At 43.3% G+C, this 22,750-nt stretch overlaps 13 non-coding genes and 1 pseudogene across 13 annotated transcripts; all 14 read left to right on the forward strand.

Moving 5' to 3' along the window:
* The first annotated feature begins 4,979 nt into the window (after positions 1 to 4,979).
* Positions 4,980 to 5,149, forward strand: LOC141216777 (U2 spliceosomal RNA; annotated as a pseudogene).
* Positions 5,150 to 6,269: 1,120 nt separating this feature from the next.
* Positions 6,270 to 6,460, forward strand: LOC141216146 (U2 spliceosomal RNA). The gene has a single exon (XR_012285188.1). It is a non-coding gene; the product is annotated as a U2 spliceosomal RNA (small nuclear RNA).
* Positions 6,461 to 7,582: 1,122 nt separating this feature from the next.
* LOC141216147 (U2 spliceosomal RNA) lies at positions 7,583 to 7,773 on the forward strand. Its single transcript, XR_012285189.1, has one exon. It is a non-coding gene; the product is annotated as a U2 spliceosomal RNA (small nuclear RNA).
* Positions 7,774 to 8,894: 1,121 nt separating this feature from the next.
* On the forward strand, positions 8,895 to 9,085 carry LOC141216148 (U2 spliceosomal RNA). The gene has a single exon (XR_012285190.1). It is a non-coding gene; the product is annotated as a U2 spliceosomal RNA (small nuclear RNA).
* Positions 9,086 to 10,207: 1,122 nt separating this feature from the next.
* On the forward strand, positions 10,208 to 10,398 carry LOC141216149 (U2 spliceosomal RNA). Its single transcript, XR_012285191.1, has one exon. It is a non-coding gene; the product is annotated as a U2 spliceosomal RNA (small nuclear RNA).
* Positions 10,399 to 11,519: 1,121 nt separating this feature from the next.
* LOC141216150 (U2 spliceosomal RNA) lies at positions 11,520 to 11,710 on the forward strand. The gene has a single exon (XR_012285192.1). It is a non-coding gene; the product is annotated as a U2 spliceosomal RNA (small nuclear RNA).
* Positions 11,711 to 12,834: 1,124 nt separating this feature from the next.
* Positions 12,835 to 13,025, forward strand: LOC141216152 (U2 spliceosomal RNA). The gene has a single exon (XR_012285194.1). It is a non-coding gene; the product is annotated as a U2 spliceosomal RNA (small nuclear RNA).
* A 1,122-nt stretch (positions 13,026 to 14,147) lies between these two features.
* Positions 14,148 to 14,338, forward strand: LOC141216153 (U2 spliceosomal RNA). The gene has a single exon (XR_012285195.1). It is a non-coding gene; the product is annotated as a U2 spliceosomal RNA (small nuclear RNA).
* A 1,120-nt stretch (positions 14,339 to 15,458) lies between these two features.
* On the forward strand, positions 15,459 to 15,649 carry LOC141216154 (U2 spliceosomal RNA). Its single transcript, XR_012285196.1, has one exon. It is a non-coding gene; the product is annotated as a U2 spliceosomal RNA (small nuclear RNA).
* Positions 15,650 to 16,770: 1,121 nt separating this feature from the next.
* LOC141216402 (U2 spliceosomal RNA) lies at positions 16,771 to 16,961 on the forward strand. The gene has a single exon (XR_012285437.1). It is a non-coding gene; the product is annotated as a U2 spliceosomal RNA (small nuclear RNA).
* Positions 16,962 to 18,079: 1,118 nt separating this feature from the next.
* On the forward strand, positions 18,080 to 18,270 carry LOC141216155 (U2 spliceosomal RNA). Its single transcript, XR_012285197.1, has one exon. It is a non-coding gene; the product is annotated as a U2 spliceosomal RNA (small nuclear RNA).
* Positions 18,271 to 19,393: 1,123 nt separating this feature from the next.
* LOC141216156 (U2 spliceosomal RNA) lies at positions 19,394 to 19,584 on the forward strand. The gene has a single exon (XR_012285198.1). It is a non-coding gene; the product is annotated as a U2 spliceosomal RNA (small nuclear RNA).
* A 1,123-nt stretch (positions 19,585 to 20,707) lies between these two features.
* Positions 20,708 to 20,898, forward strand: LOC141216613 (U2 spliceosomal RNA). The gene has a single exon (XR_012285639.1). It is a non-coding gene; the product is annotated as a U2 spliceosomal RNA (small nuclear RNA).
* A 1,120-nt stretch (positions 20,899 to 22,018) lies between these two features.
* Positions 22,019 to 22,209, forward strand: LOC141216378 (U2 spliceosomal RNA). The gene has a single exon (XR_012285414.1). It is a non-coding gene; the product is annotated as a U2 spliceosomal RNA (small nuclear RNA).
* Positions 22,210 to 22,750: the final 541 nt, after the last annotated feature.

The raw sequence follows: 22,750 nt of genomic DNA on the forward strand, positions 1-22,750 counted from the left end.
AACAGAGGTTTACGTTTTATTGTGGATGATCTTCTTGTGAAATTTTTTTCAATCCAGAAATCCGAGATCCTGGCAATCCAAGACTACCCGAAGCGTGGTGTATACGATGTCACATTCACTGAAAAAGGTATCCACCAAGATTTTTGCCGTAAAATGAATGATCCTGATATAATTTACCAGAGAAAGCCAATCTTTAAAGGTGTTAAAATTGTCGAACATGAATTAGATGTGATAAAAACTGTAATTGTTAAAATTTACTCTCCTTATACAAAAGAAAGCGATGTTATTTCATTTTTATCCAATTATTTCAGCAAAGTGGTAAGCCATGGAAAAGTTATGAATGAGTGCGGAGTTTGGGCGTGTAAGTGGAAATTTACGGTGACATGTATTAAGGACCCTTCAAGTCCGGGGGGTATAAGACTTCCCCCAGCACGTTTTAGAATTGGAAACACGAATGGTGACCTCTTTTTTAATGGGATGCCAGCATTCTGTAGGAAATGCAAAAAATACGGCCATTCTAACTGTGACATTACTTGTGTAGCCTGTGGGAGCAAAGACCATAAAACTGAAAATTGTACAACTGGAATTTTTTGTAGCAACTGTGTTTCCAGAGGTCATGCTTTTTCTCATTGTCCTTTTAGGAATACCTCAAAGAGAGCTCAAGCTGGGCAAACAGAGAGACCTTCACCCCCTGAACCAGAAAAGCCCTCACCCCCTGACCAACCCTCTGCTGGTTCGGACAAGCCCGCGGAGGAGAATGAGGGGGAGAGTATGGAAATACCGACCGAGGATGGTGAGCCATGGTGTACTGTTGGAAACTCGAAGCAAAAGAGGGAACGGCGTGGTAACCCACAAACAGAAACCCCTGCGGAGGGACCGAGGGTGGGTGCTACAGGCCAATCCTCACCTTCGAATCCTCCTGGGAATACTCAAGGGCGCGAACAGTCTGGGCCAAAAAAACGCAGGTTGCACGGAGTGGATAGGGCACCTAAGGAAGTACCCCCACCGGAACCCCCGGATGGAAGTGGGAAACCTCAAACGGTGCCTTTACAGGGTGAGGAGGTTGCCAATGTCCCACCCCCTTCAGAAATGGAGGGGGAGATGGAGATGGCTGACTCAGTGATCCTGGAAACTCCTGAAAATAAGTGGTCAACGTCTGAGACGCATGTGCTCGATACGATTCCCCCAGATGGTGCCTCGATAGGGGTCCAAATGGGGGTTCGTGAGCAAAGAGGCAGGCAATACGACCAAGCAGAGTTGGACAGAATGGAACAAGAGTATATCCTGGGAGGTCTACGGTCTGGGACACTAACAGATGAGGAGTCCTCCGTGACGGGCTCTCTGTTGACGATCAATGATCCCTCATCTCCTGGAATAGAAATATAAACCAGCTGAGGTAAGAGTTTGAAAGAATGCTAAATTTCCTTTTTTTCTCTTATGGCAGGGATTAGTGGTTTTTCTCTTAACGCTAGAGGGTTGAAAACTAAGACCAGAAGAGTTGCTCTCTTTGATTTTTTATCCTCTCTAACAGCTACAGTTTTCTTTTTACAGGAATGCTGCATCCCACACAGTTTAAATTATACAGAATATGAGACTGATTGGGCACATGGACCCTCAGTATGGTCAGGATCAAACGGGTCCAGGTCAGCAGGGGTCGCCATTCTTTTTAAAGGGAATGTTTTTATTGACTCTGTTCAAGAGGTTTTACCAGGTAGAATTTTATTAGTAAAAGCTTTTATTGATGGTTTTAAATGGCAATTTTTAAACTTTTATGGAGCCACAGATAAGCAAGAAAGAGCTGATATGTTGAATATGTTACCCTTATTTATTAATGATTCTGTCCCTCTTATTTTATCAGGAGATTTTAACTGCATTTTAGGTGGAGAAAAAAGGTTCTCAAGCTCCACAAGTAGGAATTATGATAAAACGTCTTTTATGTTAAAAAATGTCATACAAGATTTTAATTTAACAGATGTTTTTAAGGAGTGTAATAAAGACTTGCCTGCAGAGGAATGGGTAACCTGGAGCAACGTGAATTGTAGCTCCAGGATTGAATTTATTTTCTGCTCTAAAAATGTATTGCCTTTTAAATGTGAGCTTTTATCTAATGTTTTTTCTGATCACAAACTTTTATCCTTTTATGTGAAATGTAATGATTTTAAGAAAAAAGGAAAAGGTACCTGGAAGTTAAACATTTCCCTTTTAGAAGACCCCCAAGTTTTATCTGATTTTACTGAATTTTATTTACATTTTAAAAGAATAAGAGACCCCCATATCCCTATAAGTAGGTGGTGGGAAAAGATGAAAAAGAACATAAGAGATTTTTTTATGAAGGTTGGGGTCCAGAAAGCTAGAGAGAAAAGAGAATTTTATTGGCAACTCAACACTAGATTGGAGACCTTATATAAATTGAAGAGCCATGAGATTGAAGTAGATAAACAAATTAGTGACTTAAAAAGTGAAATTCAGCATACCTTGGAACAGAGAGGTAAAGAGTTAATTTTCCATGCAAAGGTCCAACATGTTGAAAATAATGAAACCTGTTCACGATATTTTTTTAAATGTATGGTGAAAAATCGTGTTTTTATTGAATCAATGGAAGGTAAACAAGACATAGAGGGTATTTTAGCTAAAGTGCATGAATTTTATTCCGAGCTTTTTAACACAAAATCTGTTGATGACCATTTTATGAAAAGTACTTTGGATGAAATTACAACTGTTTTAGACCCTGTCTCACAAGATGTTTTATTACAGAGTCTAACTGAAGATGAGATATCTGAGACCATAAGAAGCTTTAAGTCTGGTAAAGTACCGGGGCCTGATGGTATACCCATAGAATTTTATAAGGTTTTTTATGATATTTTACAGGAGGATTTATTTTATGTTTTTAGTGAGGTTTTTAATACAAAAACCCTACCGAACTCCTGGAAGAAAGGTGAGGTCTCCCTTATATACAAAAAGGAAGACAAAACGCAACTAAGAAATTGGAGACCTATCACCCTTCTAAATTGTGATTACAAAATAATGGCAAAAATTTGTGCAAATAGACTTAAAAAGGTAATAGGTAACATAATCCACCCAAACCAAGTGTGTGGCATACCAGGAAGGAGTGTTTGGGAAAATTTGAATCTAATCAAAGATGTAATAGATGACACAAAGTCGAGGGGAAATAAGCTGGCGGTCCTGTCTCTCGACTTTGAAAAAGCATTTGATAGAGTGTCACACCAATTCCTTTTTAATGTTTTAGCTAAAATGGGTATACCAGAAGGTTTTTTATGCTCTCTCAAAGCATTTTATCATGGTTGCACTAGTAAGGTTTTAGTAAATGGTTTTAAGACAAGTGATGTGTTTTTAAATTCTGGTGTAAAACAAGGTTGCCCTCTGTCCCCCTTGTTATTTATTTGTGCCCTTGAACCCCTACTCAGTGTCTTAAGGAGAGACAAGCAAATCCGAGGCGTCCATTTGCCAGGTGGGGGAGGGCTAGAAGCAAAAGTTACTGGATATATGGATGATGTAGCCATAACATGTAAAGATGCCCTGTCTATCCGGAAAACACTACGGCAAGTGGAATACTTCTGTGGTGGATCTGGTTTTAAAGTAAATTTTAATAAAAGCTGTATTTTAAATGTGGGGAATATGATTTTAAATGATGTACCGGTTCCTGAATGTGACTCTGTAAAGATTCTAGGTGTGATTTTTAACGAAACAAACAAAGGTAAAGAAAGCTGGGATCTTGTGGCACAAAAGGTAAATCAAAAACTATGTATGTGGAGGTTGAGGAAATTAACAATGGAAGGGAAGGTACTAGTTATAAAAATGGTAATTGTGCCTTTGTTATTGTACTTAAGTTTGGTGTCCCCCCCCCCCCCCACACATACCTTTACGAAAATAATCAAAGCTTGTTTCACTTTTTTCTGGAGCTCCAAGATGGAGAAATTGAAAAGAGAGTTAGTGGTCAAGCCTAAAGAGAAAGGCGGTAAAGATTTCCCCGATTTTAGAGCTTTTGTTTTAATAAGATTTTTTGTTTTATGTTTTAATGCACTGTCGAAAAATAGTTATTGGTCATATTTTATCCGTTTTAACACAGGTTATTTTATGAAACGTCATGGATGGTTTGAAACAGTTTTAAGTTCCCCATATGCTCTTAATACACCAGAAAGCTATAAGATTTTAGGAACTATTGTAAACACGTATGACTTAAAAGGGAAAAGTGCAGAAGACTTAAGAGATAGCAAAATGATTTTAAATGGTTTCAAACAAAAGGAATCAATTGCACAGATTGGGAATTTTAATGATAATAAATGTACTGACATATGGAAAGTTATTAATGAACCCTATCTTTTTAATTCCCAGAAGGACCTGGCCTGGAGCTGTGTGCATGATTGTCTTCCATGTCGGGCATTCCAACACCGAAGAGGACTCGTGAGAACTGCCAGATGTCCAAGACAAAGATGCCTCGGAGATGAGACTGTTTTACATGTTTTATGGACTTGTCACTTTGCACGACAAACATGGACTACAATATTTCCTTTGCTTCAAAAAATGACAAACATTAAGGATCTTACTTTTGAAACTGTCTTATTTGGTCGTGTGGAGTGCCCCAACGCCAGCAAGAGGATCATCGCATGGAAGACAATCAGTACCATCAAAGAAGCTCTATGGAAGGCCAGGAACATCCTTCTTTTTAAACACGATGTTTTATCTGTGAAAGATGTTTTAGAGTTGGCTTTCAGTGAAATGTATATGTATTATTTATTGGATAAAAAGAGAAATGTAATTTTATCAAAACAATGGCTGGTAAAAGAATGGAACACAGCAATCTAAACACATTGTCTGTATTTTAATGTAATTTTATTGCCTTATTGAACTGAAATCAATTTATGTACGAATGTATTTTAAAATGTAATGATTTTATGTTCATATCTAATGTATTGTAATTAAGTTTTATCCAATAAACGGGTGTGCCTATGTTTGGGTACATTCCAAGTCAAAAAAATCTGTTCTTATCAGTTTAATATCTGATACGTCCCCTATCTGGGGACCATATATTAAATGGATTTTTAGAACAGGGAGATGGAAAAAGAGCTTGCTCTGTCCACTCCACGCATTGACCTGGTATTGCAGTATCTCCAGGACCGGTGCACCCCTTCTTTAATGCAGTTTCTAAAATCAGAAAGAATTGAATTCAATGCTTTTTGTTCATTTTGCTTGTTTGTCGGATTTTGGGATGGACTCTTTGGCTTTGCTTTTCTTCTCCTCATTGGATTTTTCATGTTAAAAGTTGCAGAAGCCAGATGACAAGCTCATTTTGGTTCAACTTCAGCAACTGTGCATTGCATTGCCATGTAATGTAATGTAATGCAATGCTATCTATCTAGCTCTCCCTCTATACTTCCTTTTGGATAAACAGACATATTAGGCAAGCATTTTGGAGCTTTCACCTAAATAACTACAGGTGGTGAGATAAGCTGCACAATATAATTGACCTTTCAGTATATTGTTGCACACACACCATCTATTTAGCAAATGCCCTTGTTATCAACAGCAGCCTTTTAAACTCACCTGAGCTAACAGGTATGTGAGCTGGTTACTCTGCTGCGCTTAAAATTTCTTTTTTGGTTTGCTACAATGCCTTTTCTGAAACGTTGTCTCCCTCTGCTGGAACACTGACTTCTTTCATTTAATGCCTGCAGACTATAAAAGAGAAACCAACCCAAAAAGTTTGGTTGATTAGTCTGTGGCATTCTTTTAAACTGTTGCTTATGGCGGTCTCTGTGAGCTTCTCAGTGACATTCAGCCATCCAGGTATCCCGCCTGCAGTAGACGGAATGTGGCAATGGAACGCTGGCTGCGCGTGTCATAATAGGCTCTGAGCATTTATATACCTGCGCACAGCAGCAGCCACCTTCAGTCTGCTGCTGGACAGCCAGCAGCAGCAGCAGCAGGAGAGGTAATTAATCAGCAACCCTCCTGCTAAGGGTAGACAGCTGCTCGTTCCACCCCCCCCCCGCCTTAATTGGTTCTCCTCCCTTCCAACGGTGTTGAGGCGGGTGGGAACAGCCGGGGGTTGAGGGTACTGTGCTAAAAGAGGTGGAGTTATGCAGATCTAAAACGCGTGGATTGCAGCAGCAGCAAGCCGAAAAGTGCAGGCATGTGAGGGATCTAGAGGTTGACAGCATGTCTTCTTAACGGGAGTCCAGGTGGCCATCTCCACAAATGGACTTTTCAGAATCCTTCGGTGGCACCGTAGTCGGAAACCAATTCTGGTTATCGCTTCTCGGCCTTTTGGCTAAGATCAAGTGTAGTATCTGTTCTTATCAGTTTAATATCTGATACGTCCCCTATCTGGGGACCATATATTAAATGGATTTTTAGAACAGGGAGATGGAAAAAGAGCTTGCTCTGTCCACTCCACGCATTGACCTGGTATTGCAGTATCTCCAGGACCGGTGCACCCCTTCTTTAATGCAGTTTATAAAATCAGAAAGAATTGAATTCAATGCTTTTTGTTCATTTTGCTTGTTTGTCGGATTTTGGGATGGACTCTTTGGCTTTGCTTTTCTTCTCCTCATTGGATTTTTCATGTTAAAAGTTGCAGAAGCCAGATGACAAGCTCATTTTGGTTCAACTTCAGCAACTGTGCATTGCATTGCCATGTAATGTAATGTAATGCAATGCTATCTATCTAGCTCTCCCTCTATACTTCCTTTTGGATAAACAGACATATTAGGCAAGCATTTTGGAGCTTTCACCTAAATAACTACAGGTGGTGAGATAAGCTGCACAATATAATTGACCTTTCAGTATATTGTTGCACACACACCATCTATTTAGCAAATGCCCTTGTTATCAACAGCAGCCTTTTAAACTCACCTGAGCTAACAGGTATGTGAGCTGGTTACTCTGCTGCGCTTAAAATTTCTTTTTTGGTTTGCTACAATGCCTTTTCTGAAACGTTGTCTCCCTCTGCTGGAACACTGACTTCTTTCATTTAATGCCTGCAGACTATAAAAGAGAAACCAACCCAAAAAGTTTGGTTGATTAGTCTGTGGCATTCTTTTAAACTGTTGCTTATGGCGGTCTCTGTGAGCTTCTCAGTGACATTCAGCCATCCAGGTATCCCGCCTGCAGTAGACGGAATGTGGCAATGGAACGCTGGCTGCGCGTGTCATAATAGGCTCTGAGCCTTTATATACCTGCGCACAGCAGCAGCCACCTTCAGTCTGCTGCTGGACAGCCAGCAGCAGCAGCAGCAGGAGAGGTAATTAATCAGCAACCCTCCTGCTAAGGGTAGACAGCTGCTCGTTCCACCCCCCCCCCCCGCCTTAATTGGTTCTCCTCCCTTCCAACGGTGTTGAGGCGGGTGGGAACAGCCGGGGGTTGAGGTTACTGTGCTAAAAGAGGTGGAGTTATGCAGATCTAAAACGCGTGAATTGCAGCAGCAGCAAGCCGAAAAGTGCAGGCATGTGAGGGATCTAGAGGTTGACAGCATGTCTTCTTAACGGGAGTCCAGGTGGCCATCTCCACAAATGGACTTTTCAGAATCCTTGGGTGGCACCGTAGTCGGAAACCAATTCTGGTTATCGCTTCTCGGCCTTTTGGCTAAGATCAAGTGTAGTATCTGTTCTTATCAGTTTAATATCTGATACGTCCCCTATCTGGGGACCATATATTAAATGGATTTTTAGAACAGGGAGATGGAAAAAGAGCTTGCTCTGTCCACTCCACGCATTGACCTGGTATTGCAGTATCTCCAGGACCGGTGCACCCCTTCTTTAATGCAGTTTCTAAAATCAGAAAGAATTGAATTCAATGCTTTTTGTTCATTTTGCTTGTTTGTCGGATTTTGGGATGGACTCTTTGGCTTTGCTTTTCTTCTCCTCATTGGATTTTTCATGTTAAAAGTTGCAGAAGCCAGATGACAAGCTCATTTTGGTTCAACTTCAGCAACTGTGCATTGCATTGCCATGTAATGTAATGTAATGCAATGCTATCTATCTAGCTCTCCCTCTATACTTCCTTTTGGATAAACAGACATATTAGGCAAGCATTTTGGAGCTTTCACCTAAATAACTACAGGTGGTGAGATAAGCTGCACAATATAATTGACCTTTCAGTATATTGTTGCACACACACCATCTATTTAGCAAATGCCCTTGTTATCAACAGCAGCCTTTTAAACTCACCTGAGCTAACAGGTATGTGAGCTGGTTACTCTGCTGCGCTTAAAATTTCTTTTTTGGTTTGCTACAATGCCTTTTCTGAAACGTTGTCTCCCTCTGCTGGAACACTGACTTCTTTCATTTAATGCCTGCAGACTATAAAAGAGAAACCAACTCAAAAAGTTTGGTTGATTAGTCTGTGGCATTCTTTTAAACTGTTGCTTATGGCGGTCTCTGTGAGCTTCTCAGTGACATTCAGCCATCCAGGTATCCCGCCTGCAGTAGACGGAATGTGGCAATGGAACGCTGGCTGCGCGTGTCATAATAGGCTCTGAGCCTTTATATACCTGCGCACAGCAGCAGCCACCTTCAGTCTGCTGCTGGACAGCCAGCAGCAGCAGCAGCAGGAGAGGTAATTAATCAGCAACCCTCCTGCTAAGGGTAGACAGCTGCTCGTTCCACCCCCCCCCCCGCCTTAATTGGTTCTCCTCCCTTCCAACGGTGTTGAGGCGGGTGGGAACAGCCGGGGGTTGAGGGTACTGTGCTAAAAGAGGTGGAGTTATGCAGATCTAAAACGCGTGGATTGCAGCAGCAGCAAGCCGAAAAGTGCAGGCATGTGAGGGATCTAGAGGTTGACAGCATGTCTTCTTAACGGGAGTCCAGGTGGCCATCTCCACAAATGGACTTTTCAGAATCCTTGGTTGGCACCTTAGTCGGAAACCAATTCTGGTTATCGCTTCTCGGCCTTTTGGCTAAGATCAAGTGTAGTATCTGTTCTTATCAGTTTAATATCTGATACGTCCCCTATCTGGGGACCATATATTAAATGGATTTTTAGAACAGGGAGATGGAAAAAGAGCTTGCTCTGTCCACTCCACGCATTGACCTGGTATTGCAGTATCTCCAGGACCGGTGCACCCCTTCTTTAATGCAGTTTCTAAAATCAGAAAGAATTGAATTCAATGCTTTTTGTTCATTTTGCTTGTTTGTCGGATTTTGGGATGGACTCTTTGGCTTTGCTTTTCTTCTCCTCATTGGATTTTTCATGTTAAAAGTTGCAGAAGCCAGATGACAAGCTCATTTTGGTTCAACTTCAGCAACTGTGCATTGCATTGCCATGTAATGTAATGTAATGCAATGCTATCTATCTAGCTCTCCCTCTATATTTCCTTTTGGATAAACAGACATATTAGGCAAGCATTTTGGAGCTTTCACCTAAATAAGTACAGGTGGTGAGATAAGCTGCACAATATAATTGACCTTTCAGTATATTGTTGCACACACACCATCTATTTAGCAAATGCCCTTGTTATCAACAGCAGCCTTTTAAACTCACCTGAGCTAACAGGTATGTGAGCTGGTTACTCTGCTGCGCTTAAAATTTCTTTTTTGGTTTGCTACAATGCCTTTTCTGAAACGTTGTCTCCCTCTGCTGGAACACTGACTTCTTTCATTTAATGCCTGCAGACTATAAAAGAGAAACCAACCCAAAAAGTTTGGTTGATTAGTCTGTGGCATTCTTTTAAACTGTTGCTTATGGCGGTCTCTGTGAGCTTCTCAGTGACATTCAGCCATCCAGGTATCCCGCCTGCAGTAGACGGAATGTGGCAATGGAACGCTGGCTGCGCGTGTCATAATAGGCTCTGAGCCTTTATATACCTGCGCACAGCAGCAGCCACCTTCAGTCTGCTGCTGGACAGCCAGCAGCAGCAGCAGCAGGAGAGATAATTAATCAGCAACCCTCCTGCTAAGGGTAGACAGCTGCTCGTTCCACCCCCCCCCCCCGCCTTAATTGGTTCTCCTCCCTTCCAACGGTGTTGAGGCGGGTGGGAACAGCCGGGGGTTGAGGGTACTGTGCTATAAGAGGTGGAGTTATGCAGATCTAAAATGCGTGGATTGCAGCAGCAGCAAGCCAAAAAGTGCAGGCATGTGAGGGATCTAGAGGTTGACAGCATGTCTTCTTAACGGGAGTCCAGGTGGCCATCTCCACAAATGGACTTTTCAGAATCCTTGGGTGGCACCGTAGTCGGAAACCAATTCTGGTTATCGCTTCTCGGCCTTTTGGCTAAGATCAAGTGTAGTATCTGTTCTTATCAGTTTAATATCTGATACGTCCCCTATCTGGGGACCATATATTAAATGGATTTTTAGAACAGGGAGATGGAAAAAGAGCTTGCTCTGTCCACTCCACGCATTGACCTGGTATTGCAGTATCTCCAGGACCGGTGCACCCCTTCTTTAATGCAGTTTCTAAAATCAGAAAGAATTGAATTCAATGCTTTTTGTTCATTTTGCTTGTTTGTCGGATTTTGGGATGGACTCTTTGGCTTTGCTTTTCTTCTCCTCATTGGATTTTTCATGTTAAAAGTTGCAGAAGCCAGATGACAAGCTCATTTTGGTTCAACTTCAGCAACTGTGCATTGCATTGCCATGTAATGTAATGTAATGCAATGCTATCTATCTAGCTCTCCCTCTATACTTCCTTTTGGATAAACAGACATATTAGGCAAGCATTTTGGAGCTTTCACCTAAATAACTACAGGTGGTGAGATAAGCTGCACAATATAATTGACCTTTCAGTATATTGTTGCACACACACCATCTATTTAGCAAATGCCCTTGTTATCAACAGCAGCCTTTTAAACTCACCTGAGCTAACAGGTATGTGAGCTGGTTACTCTGCTGCGCTTAAAATTTCTTTTTTGGTTTGCTACAATGCCTTTTCTGAAACGTTGTCTCCCTCTGCTGGAACACTGACTTCTTTCATTTAATGCCTGCAGACTATAAAAGAGAAACCAACCCAAAAAGTTTGGTTGATTAGTCTGTGGCATTCTTTTAAACTGTTGCTTATGGCGGTCTCTGTGAGCTTCTCAGTGACATTCAGCCATCCAGGTATCCCGCCTGCAGTAGACGGAATGTGGCAATGGAACGCTGGCTGCGCGTGTCATAATAGGCTCTGAGCCTTTATATACCTGCGCACAGCAGCAGCCACCTTCAGTCTGCTGCTGGACAGCCAGCAGCAGCAGCAGCAGGAGAGGTAATTAATCAGCAACCCTCCTGCTAAGGGTAGACAGCTGCTCGTTCCACCCCCCCCCCCGCCTTAATTGGTTCTCCTCCCTTCCAACGGTGTTGAGGCGGGTGGGAACAGCCGGGGGTTGAGGGTACTGTGCTAAAAGAGGTGGAGTTATGCAGATCTAAAACGCGTGGATTGCAGCAGCAGCAAGCCGAAAAGTGCAGGCATGTGAGGGATCTAGAGGTTGACAGCATGTCTTCTTAACGGGAGTCCAGGTGGCCATCTCCACAAATGGACTTTTCAGAATCATTGGGTGGCACCGTAGTCGGAAACCAATTCTGGTTATCGCTTCTCGGCCTTTTGGCTAAGATCAAGTGTAGTATCTGTTCTTATCAGTTTAATATCTGATACGTCCCCTATCTGGGGACCATATATTAAATGGATTTTTAGAACAGGGAGATGGAAAAAGAGCTTGCTCTGTCCACTCCACGCATTGACCTGGTATTGCAGTATCTCCAGGACCGGTGCACCCCTTCTTTAATGCAGTTTCAAAAATCAGAAAGAATTGAATTCAATGCTTTTTGTTCATTTTGCTTGTTTGTCGGATTTTGGGATGGACTCTTTGGCTTTGATTTTCTTCTCCTCATTGGATTTTTCATGTTAAAAGTTGCAGAAGCCAGATGACAAGCTCATTTTGGTTCAACTTCAGCAACTGTGCATTGCATTGCCATGTAATGTAATGTAATGCAATGCTATCTATCTAGCTCTCCCTCTATACTTCCTTTTGGATAAACAGACATATTAGGCAAGCATTTTGGAGCTTTCACCTAAATAACTACAGGTGGTGAGATAAGCTGCACAATATAATTGACCTTTCAGTATATTGTTGCACACACACCATCTATTTAGCAAATGCCCTTGTTATCAACAGCAGCCTTTTAAACTCACCTGAGCTAACAGGTATGTGAGCTGGTTACTCTGCTGCGCTTAAAATTTCTTTTTTGGTTTGCTACAATGCCTTTTCTGAAACGTTGTCTCCCTCTGCTGGAACACTGACTTCTTTCATTTAATGCCTGCAGACTATAAAAGAGAAACCAACCCAAAAAGTTTGGTTGATTAGTCTGTGGCATTCTTTTAAACTGTTGCTTATGGCGGTCTCTGTGAGCTTCTCAGTGACATTCAGCCATCCAGGTATCCCGCCTGCAGTAGACGGAATGTGGCAATGGAACGCTGGCTGCGCGTGTCATAATAGGCTCTGAGCCTTTATATACCTGCGCACAGCAGCAGCCACCTTCAGTCTGCTGCTGGACAGCCAGCAGCAGCAGCAGCAGGAGAGATAATTAATCAGCAACCCTCCTGCTAAGGGTAGACAGCTGCTCGTTCCACCCCCCCCCCCCCCGCCTTAATTGGTTCTCCTCCCTTCCAACGGTGTTGAGGCGGGTGGGAACAGCCGGGGGTTGAGGGTACTGTGCTAAAAGAGGTGGAGTTATGCAGATCTAAAATGCGTGGATTGCAGCAGCAGCAAGCCAAAAAGTGCAGGCATGTGAGGGATCTAGAGGTTGACAGCATGTCTTCTTAACGGGAGTCCAGGTGGCCATCTCCACAAATGGACTTTTCAGAATCCTTGGGTGGCACCGTAGTCGGAAACCAATTCTGGTTATCGCTTCTCGGCCTTTTGGCTAAGATCAAGTGTAGTATCTGTTCTTATCAGTTTAATATCTGATACGTCCCCTATCTGGGGACCATATATTAAATGGATTTTTAGAACAGGGAGATGGAAAAAGAGCTTGCTCTGTCCACTCCACGCATTGACCTGGTATTGCAGTATCTCCAGGACCGGTGCACCCCTTCTTTAATGCAGTTTCAAAAATCAGAAAGAATTGAATTCAATGCTTTTTGTTCATTTTGCTTGTTTGTCGGATTTTGGGATGGACTCTTTGGCTTTGATTTTCTTCTCCTCATTGGATTTTTCATGTTAAAAGTTGCAGAAGCCAGATGACAAGCTCATTTTGGTTCAACTTCAGCAACTGTGCATTGCATTGCCATGTAATGTAATGTAATGCAATGCTATCTATCTAGCTCTCCCTCTATACTTCCTTTTGGATAAACAGACATATTAGGCAAGCATTTTGGAGCTTTCACCTAAATAACTACAGGTGGTGAGATAAGCTGCACAATATAATTGACCTTTCAGTATATTGTTGCACACACACCATCTATTTAGCAAATGCCCTTGTTATCAACAGCAGCCTTTTAAACTCACCTGAGCTAACAGGTATGTGAGCTGGTTACTCTGCTGCGCTTAAAATTTCTTTTTTGGTTTGCTACAATGCCTTTTCTGAAACGTTGTCTCCCTCTGCTGGAACACTGACTTCTTTCATTTAATGCCTGCAGACTATAAAAGAGAAACCAACCCAAAAAGTTTGGTTGATTAGTCTGTGGCATTCTTTTAAACTGTTGCTTATGGCGGTCTCTGTGAGCTTCTCAGTGACATTCAGCCATCCAGGTATCCCGCCTGCAGTAGACGGAATGTGGCAATGGAACGCTGGCTGCGCGTGTCATAATAGGCTCTGAGCCTTTATATACCTGCGCACAGCAGCAGCCACCTTCAGTCTGCTGCTGGACAGCCAGCAGCAGCAGCAGCAGGAGAGATAATTAATCAGCAACCCTCCTGCTAAGGGTAGACAGCTGCTCGTTCCACCCCCCCCCCCCGCCTTAATTGGTTCTCCTCCCTTCCAACGGTGTTGAGGCGGGTGGGAACAGCCGGGGGTTGAGGGTACTGTGCTAAAAGAGGTGGAGTTATGCAGATCTAAAATGCGTGGATTGCAGCAGCAGCAAGCCAAAAAGTGCAGGCATGTGAGGGATCTAGAGGTTGACAGCATGTCTTCTTAACGGGAGTCCAGGTGGCCATCTCCACAAATGGACTTTTCAGAATCCTTGGGTGGCACCGTAGTCGGAAACCAATTCTGGTTATCGCTTCTCGGCCTTTTGGCTAAGATCAAGTGTAGTATCTGTTCTTATCAGTTTAATATCTGATACGTCCCCTATCTGGGGACCATATATTAAATGGATTTTTAGAACAGGGAGATGGAAAAAGAGCTTGCTCTGTCCACTCCACGCATTGACCTGGTATTGCAGTATCTCCAGGACCGGTGCACCCCTTCTTTAATGCAGTTTCTAAAATCAGAAAGAATTGAATTCAATGCTTTTTGTTCATTTTGCTTGTTTGTCGGATTTTGGGATGGACTCTTTGGCTTTGCTTTTCTTCTCCTCATTGGATTTTTCATGTTAAAAGTTGCAGAAGCCAGATGACAAGCTCATTTTGGTTCAACTTCAGCAACTGTGCATTGCATTGCCATGTAATGTAATGTAATGCAATGCTATCTATCTAGCTCTCCCTCTATACTTCCTTTTGGATAAACAGACATATTAGGCAAGCATTTTGGAGCTTTCACCTAAATAACTACAGGTGGTGAGATAAGCTGCACAATATAATTGACCTTTCAGTATATTGTTGCACACACACCATCTATTTAGCAAATGCCCTTGTTATCAACAGCAGCCTTTTAAACTCACCTGAGCTAACAGGTATGTGAGCTGGTTACTCTGCTGCGCTTAAAATTTCTTTTTTGGTTTGCTACAATGCCTTTTCTGAAACGTTGTCTCCCTCTGCTGGAACACTGACTTCTTTCATTTAATGCCTGCAGACTATAAAAGAGAAACCAACCCAAAAAGTTTGGTTGATTAGTCTGTGGCATTCTTTTAAACTGTTGCTTATGGCGGTCTCTGTGAGCTTCTCAGTGACATTCAGCCATCCAGGTATCCCGCCTGCAGTAGACGGAATGTGGCAATGGAACGCTGGCTGCGCGTGTCATAATAGGCTCTGAGCCTTTATATACCTGCGCACAGCAGCAGCCACCTTCAGTCTGCTGCTGGACAGCCAGCAGCAGCAGCAGCAGGAGAGGTAATTAATCAGCAACCCTCCTGCTAAGGGTAGACAGCTGCTCGTTCCACCCCCCCCCCGCCTTAATTGGTTCTCCTCCCTTCCAACGGTGTTGAGGCGGGTGGGAACAGCCGGGGGTTGAGGGTACTGTGCTAAAAGAGGTGGAGTTATGCAGATCTAAAACGCGTGGATTGCAGCAGCAGCAAGCCGAAAAGTGCAGGCATGTGAGGGATCTAGAGGTTGACAGCATGTCTTCTTAACGGGAGTCCAGGTGGCCATCTCCACAAATGGACTTTTCAGAATCATTGGGTGGCACCGTAGTCGGAAACCAATTCTGGTTATCGCTTCTCGGCCTTTTGGCTAAGATCAAGTGTAGTATCTGTTCTTATCAGTTTAATATCTGATACGTCCCCTATCTGGGGACCATATATTAAATGGATTTTTAGAACAGGGAGATGGAAAAAGAGCTTGCTCTGTCCACTCCACGCATTGACCTGGTATTGCAGTATCTCCAGGACCGGTGCACCCCTTCTTTAATGCAGTTTCAAAAATCAGAAAGAATTGAATTCAATGCTTTTTGTTCATTTTGCTTGTTTGTCGGATTTTGGGATGGACTCTTTGGCTTTGATTTTCTTCTCCTCATTGGATTTTTCATGTTAAAAGTTGCAGAAGCCAGATGACAAGCTCATTTTGGTTCAACTTCAGCAACTGTGCATTGCATTGCCATGTAATGTAATGTAATGCAATGCTATCTATCTAGCTCTCCCTCTATACTTCCTTTTGGATAAACAGACATATTAGGCAAGCATTTTGGAGCTTTCACCTAAATAACTACAGGTGGTGAGATAAGCTGCACAATATAATTGACCTTTCAGTATATTGTTGCACACACACCATCTATTTAGCAAATGCCCTTGTTATCAACAGCAGCCTTTTAAACTCACCTGAGCTAACAGGTATGTGAGCTGGTTACTCTGCTGCGCTTAAAATTTCTTTTTTGGTTTGCTACAATGCCTTTTCTGAAACGTTGTCTCCCTCTGCTGGAACATTGACTTCTTTCATTTAATGCCTGCAGACTATAAAAGAGAAACCAACCCAAAAAGTTTGGTTGATTAGTCTGTGGCATTCTTTTAAACTGTTGCTTATGGCGGTCTCTGTGAGCTTCTCAGTGACATTCAGCCATCCAGGTATCCCGCCTGCAGTAGACGGAATGTGGCAATGGAACGCTGGCTGCGCGTGTCATAATAGGCTCTGAGCCTTTATATACCTGCGCACAGCAGCAGCCACCTTCAGTCTGCTGCTGGACAGCCAGCAGCAGCAGCAGCAGGAGAGGTAATTAATCAGCAACCCTCCTGCTAAGGGTAGACAGCTGCTCGTTCCACCCCCCCCCCCGCCTTAATTGGTTCTCCTCCCTTCCAACGGTGTTGAGGCGGGTGGGAACAGCCGGGGGTTGAGGGTACTGTGCTAAAAGAGGTGGAGTTATGCAGATCTAAAACGCGTGGATTGCAGCAGCAGCAAGCCGAAAAGTGCAGGCATGTGAGGGATCTAGAGGTTGACAGCATGTCTTCTTAACGGGAGTCCAGGTGGCCATCTCCACAAATGGACTTTTCAGAATCCTTCGGTGGCACCGTAGTCGGAAACCAATTCTGGTTATCGCTTCTCGGCCTTTTGGCTAAGATCAAGTGTAGTATCTGTTCTTATCAGTTTAATATCTGATACGTCCCCTTTCTGGGGACCATATATTAAATGGATTTTTAGAACAGGGAGATGGAAAAAGAGCTTGCTCTGTCCACTCCACGCATTGACCTGGTATTGCAGTATCTCCAGGACCGGTGCACCCCTTCTTTAATGCAGTTTCTAAAATCAGAAAGAATTGAATTCAATGCTTTTTGTTCATTTTGCTTGTTTGTCGGATTTTGGGATGGACTCTTTGGCTTTGCTTTTCTTCTCCTCATTGGATTTTTCATGTTAAAAGTTGCAGAAGCCAGATGACAAGCTCATTTTGGTTCAACTTCAGCAACTGTGCATTGCATTGCCATGTAATGTAATGTAATGCAATGCTATCTATCTAGCTCTCCCTCTATACTTCCTTTTGGATAAACAGACATATTAGGCAAGCATTTTGGAGCTTTCACCTAAATAACTACAGGTGGTGAGATAAGCTGCACAATATAATTGACCTTTCAGTATATTGTTGCACACACACCATCTATTTAGCAAATGCCCTTGTTATCAACAGCAGCCTTTTAAACTCACCTGAGCTAACAGGTATGTGAGCTGGTTACTCTGCTGCGCTTAAAATTTCTTTTTTGGTTTGCTACAATGCCTTTTCTGAAACGTTGTCTCCCTCTGCTGGAACACTGACTTCTTTCATTTAATGCCTGCAGACTATAAAAGAGAAACCAACCCAAAAAGTTTGGTTGATTAGTCTGTGGCATTCTTTTAAACTGTTGCTTATGGCGGTCTCTGTGAGCTTCTCAGTGACATTCAGCCATCCAGGTATCCCGCCTGCAGTAGACGGAATGTGGCAATGGAACGCTGGCTGCGCGTGTCATAATAGGCTCTGAGCCTTTATATACCTGCGCACAGCAGCAGCCACCTTCAGTCTGCTGCTGGAGAGCCAGCAGCAGCAGCAGGAGAGGTAATTAATCAGCAACCCTCCTGCTAAGGGTAGACAGCTGCTCGTTCCACCCCCCCCCCCGCCTTAATTGGTTCTCCTCCCTTCCAACGGTGTTGAGGCGGGTGGGAACAGCCGGGGGTTGAGGGTACTGTGCTAAAAGAGGTGGAGTTATGCAGATCTAAAACGCGTGGATTGCAGCAGCAGCAAGCCGAAAAGTGCAGGCATGTGAGGGATCTAGAGGTTGACAGCATGTCTTCTTAACGGGAGTCCAGGTGGCCATCTCCACAAATGGACTTTTCAGAATCCTTGGGTGGCACCGTAGTCGGAAACCAATTCTGGTTATCGCTTCTCGGCCTTTTGGCTAAGATCAAGTGTAGTATCTGTTCTTATCAGTTTAATATCTGATACGTCCCCTATCTGGGGACCATATATTAAATGGATTTTTAGAACAGGGAGATGGAAAAAGAGCTTGCTCTGTCCACTCCACGCATTGACCTGGTATTGCAGTATCTCCAGGACCGGTGCACCCCTTCTTTAATGCAGTTTCTAAAATCAGAAAGAATTGAATTCAATGCTTTCTGTTCATTTTGCTTGTTTGTCGGATTTTGGGATGGACTCTTTGGCTTTGCTTTTCTTCTCCTCATTGGATTTTTCATGTTAAAAGTTGCAGAAGCCAGATGACAAGCTCATTTTGGTTCAACTTCAGCAACTGTGCATTGCATTGCCATGTAATGTAATGTAATGCAATGCTATCTATCTAGCTCTCCCTCTATACTTCCTTTTGGATAAACAGACATATTAGGCAAGCATTTTGGAGCTTTCACCTAAATAACTACAGGTGGTGAGATAAGCTGCACAATATAATTGACCTTTCAGTATATTGTTGCACACACACCATCTATTTAGCAAATGCCCTTGTTATCAACAGCAGCCTTTTAAACTCACCTGAGCTAACAGGTATGTGAGCTGGTTACTCTGCTGCGCTTAAAATTTCTTTTTTGGTTTGCTACAATGCCTTTTCTGAAACGTTGTCTCCCTCTGCTGGAACACTGACTTCTTTCATTTAATGCCTGCAGACTATAAAAGAGAAACCAACCCAAAAAGTTTGGTTGATTAGTCTGTGGCATTCTTTTAAACTGTTGCTTATGGCGGTCTCTGTGAGCTTCTCAGTGACATTCAGCCATCCAGGTATCCCGCCTGCAGTAGACGGAATGTGGCAATGGAACGCTGGCTGCGCGTGTCATAATAGGCTCTGAGCCTTTATATACCTGCGCACAGCAGCAGCCACCTTCAGTCTGCTGCTGGACAGCCAGCAGCAGCAGCAGCAGGAGAGATAATTAATCAGCAACCCTCCTGCTAAGGGTAGACAGCTGCTCGTTCCACCCCCCCCCCCCCGCCTTAATTGGTTCTCCTCCCTTCCAACGGTGTTGAGGCGGGTGGGAACAGCCGGGGGTTGAGGGTACTGTGCTAAAAGAGGTGGAGTTATGCAGATCTAAAACGCGTGGATTGCAGCAGCAGCAAGCCAAAAAGTGCAGGCATGTGAGGGATCTAGAGGTTGACAGCATGTCTTCTTAACGGGAGTCCAGGTGGCCATCTCCACAAATGGACTTTTCAGAATCCTTGGGTGGCACCGTAGTCGGAAACCAATTCTGGTTATCGCTTCTCGGCCTTTTGGCTAAGATCAAGTGTAGTATCTGTTCTTATCAGTTTAATATCTGATACGTCCCCTATCTGGGGACCATATATTAAATGGATTTTTAGAACAGGGAGATGGAAAAAGAGCTTGCTCTGTCCACTCCACGCATTGACCTGGTATTGCAGTATCTCCAGGACCGGTGCACCCCTTCTTTAATGCAGTTTCTAAAATCAGAAAGAATTGAATTCAATGCTTTTTGTTCATTTTGCTTGTTTGTCGGATTTTGGGATGGACTCTTTGGCTTTGCTTTTCTTCTCCTCATTGGATTTTTCATGTTAAAAGTTGCAGAAGCCAGATGACAAGCTCATTTTGGTTCAACTTCAGCAACTGTGCATTGCATTGCCATGTAATGTAATGTAATGCAATGCTATCTATCTAGCTCTCCCTCTATACTTCCTTTTGGATAAACAGACATATTAGGCAAGCATTTTGGAGCTTTCACCTAAATAACTACAGGTGGTGAGATAAGCTGCACAATATAATTGACCTTTCAGTATATTGTTGCACACACACCATCTATTTAGCAAATGCCCTTGTTATCAACAGCAGCCTTTTAAACTCACCTGAGCTAACAGGTATGTGAGCTGGTTACTCTGCTGCGCTTAAAATTTCTTTTTTGGTTTGCTACAATGCCTTTTCTGAAACGTTGTCTCCCTCTGCTGGAACACTGACTTCTTTCATTTAATGCCTGCAGACTATAAAAGAGAAACCAACCCAAAAAGTTTGGTTGATTAGTCTGTGGCATTCTTTTAAACTGTTGCTTATGGCGGTCTCTGTGAGCTTCTCAGTGACATTCAGCCATCCAGGTATCCCGCCTGCAGTAGACGGAATGTGGCAATGGAACGCTGGCTGCGCGTGTCATAATAGGCTCTGAGCCTTTATATACCTGCGCACAGCAGCAGCCACCTTCAGTCTGCTGCTGGACAGCCAGCAGCAGCAGCAGCAGGAGAGGTAATTAATCAGCAACCCTCCTGCTAAGGGTAGACAGCTGCTCGTTCCACCCCCCCCCCCCCGCCTTAATTGGTTCTCCTCCCTTCCAACGGTGTTGAGGCGGGTGGGAACAGCCGGGGGTTAAGGGTACTGTGCTAAAAGAGGTGGAGTTATGCAGATCTAAAACGCGTGGATTGCAGCAGCAGCAAGCCGAAAAGTGCAGGCATGTGAGGGATCTAGAGGTTGACAGCATGTCTTCTTAACGGGAGTCCAGGTGGCCATCTCCACAAATGGACTTTTCAGAATCCTTGGGTGGCACCGTAGTCGGAAACCAATTCTGGTTATCGCTTCTCGGCCTTTTGGCTAAGATCAAGTGTAGTATCTGTTCTCATCAGTTTAATATCTGATACGTCCCCTATCTGGGGACCATATATTAAATGGATTTTTAGAACAGGGAGATGGAAAAAGAGCTTGCTCTGTCCACTCCACGCATTGACCTGGTATTGCAGTATCTCCAGGACCGGTGCACCCCTTCTTTAATGCAGTTTCTAAAATCAGAAAGAATTGAATTCAATGCTTTTTGTTCATTTTGCTTGTTTGTCGGATTTTGGGATGGACTCTTTGGCTTTGCTTTTCTTCTCCTCATTGGATTTTTCATGTTAAAAGTTGCAGAAGCCAGATGACAAGCTCATTTTGGTTCAACTTCAGCAACTGTGCATTGCATTGCCATGTAATGTAATGTAATGCAATGCTATCTATCTAGCTCTCCCTCTATACTTCCTTTTGGATAAACAGACATATTAGGCAAGCATTTTGGAGCTTTCACCTAAATAACTACAGGTGGTGAGATAAGCTGCACAATATAATTGACCTTTCAGTATATTGTTGCACACACACCATCTATTTAGCAAATGCCCTTGTTATCAACAGCAGCCTTTTAAACTCACCTGAGCTAACAGGTATGTGAGCTGGTTACTCTGCTGCGCTTAAAATTTCTTTTTTGGTTTGCTACAATGCCTTTTCTGAAACGTTGTCTCCCTCTGCTGGAACACTGACTTCTTTCATTTAATGCCTGCAGACTATAAAAGAGAAACCAACCCAAAAAGTTTGGTTGATTAGTCTGTGGCATTCTTTTAAACTGTTGCTTATGGCGGTCTCTGTGAGCTTCTCAGTGACATTCAGCCATCCAGGTATCCCGCCTGCAGTAGACGGAATGTGGCAATGGAACGCTGGCTGCGCGTGTCATAATAGGCTCTGAGCCTTTATATACCTGCGCACAGCAGCAGCCACCTTCAGTCTGCTGCTGGACAGCCAGCAGCAGCAGCAGCAGGAGAGGTAATTAATCAGCAACCCTCCTGCTAAGGGTAGACAGCTGCTCGTTCCACCCCCCCCCCGCCTTAATTGGTTCTCCTCCCTTCCAACGGTGTTGAGGCGGGTGGGAACAGCCGGGGGTTGAGGGTACTGTGCTAAAAGAGGTGGAGTTATGCAGATCTAAAACGCGTGGATTGCAGCAGCAGCAAGCCGAAAAGTGCAGGCATGTGAGGGATCTAGAGGTTGACAGCATGTCTTCTTAACGGGAGTCCAGGTGGCCATCTCCACAAATGGACTTTTCAGAATCCTTGGGTGGCACCGTAGTCGGAAACCAATTCTGGTTATCGCTTCTCGGCCTTTTGGCTAAGATCAAGTGTAGTATCTGTTCTTATCAGTTTAATATCTGATAGGTCCCCTATCTGGGGACCATATATTAAATGGATTTTTAGAACAGGGAGATGGAAAAAGAGCTTGCTCTGTCCACTCCACGCATTGACCTGGTATTGCAGTATCTCCAGGACCGGTGCACCCCTTCTTTAATGCAGTTTCTAAAATCAGAAAGAATTGAATTCAATGCTTTTTGTTCATTTTGCTTGTTTGTCGGATTTTGGGATGGACTCTTTGGCTTTGCTTTTCTTCTCCTCATTGGATTTTTCATGTTAAAAGTTGCAGAAGCCAGATGACAAGCTCATTTTGGTTCAACTTCAGCAACTGTGCATTGCATTGCCATGTAATGTAATGTAATGCAATGCTATCTATCTAGCTCTCCCTCTATACTTCCTTTTGGATAAACAGACATATTAGGCAAGCATTTTGGAGCTTTCACCTAAATAACTACAGGTGGTGAGATAAGCTGCACAATATAATTGACCTTTCAGTATATTGTTGCACACACACCATCTATTTAGCAAATGCCCTTGTTATCAACAGCAGCCTTTTAAACTCACCTGAGCTAACAGGTATGTGAGCTGGTTACTCTGCTGCGCTTAAAATTTCTTTTTTGGTTTGCTACAATGCCTTTTCTGAAACGTTGTCTCCCTCTGCTGGAACACTGACTTCTTTCATTTAATGCCTG

This window comes from Phyllobates terribilis, unplaced genomic scaffold, assembly GCF_046119375.1.
Source record: "Phyllobates terribilis strain yellow unplaced genomic scaffold, ASM4611937v1 Scaffold_236__1_contigs__length_3049075, whole genome shotgun sequence".
NCBI lineage: Eukaryota > Metazoa > Chordata > Amphibia > Anura > Dendrobatidae > Phyllobates > Phyllobates terribilis.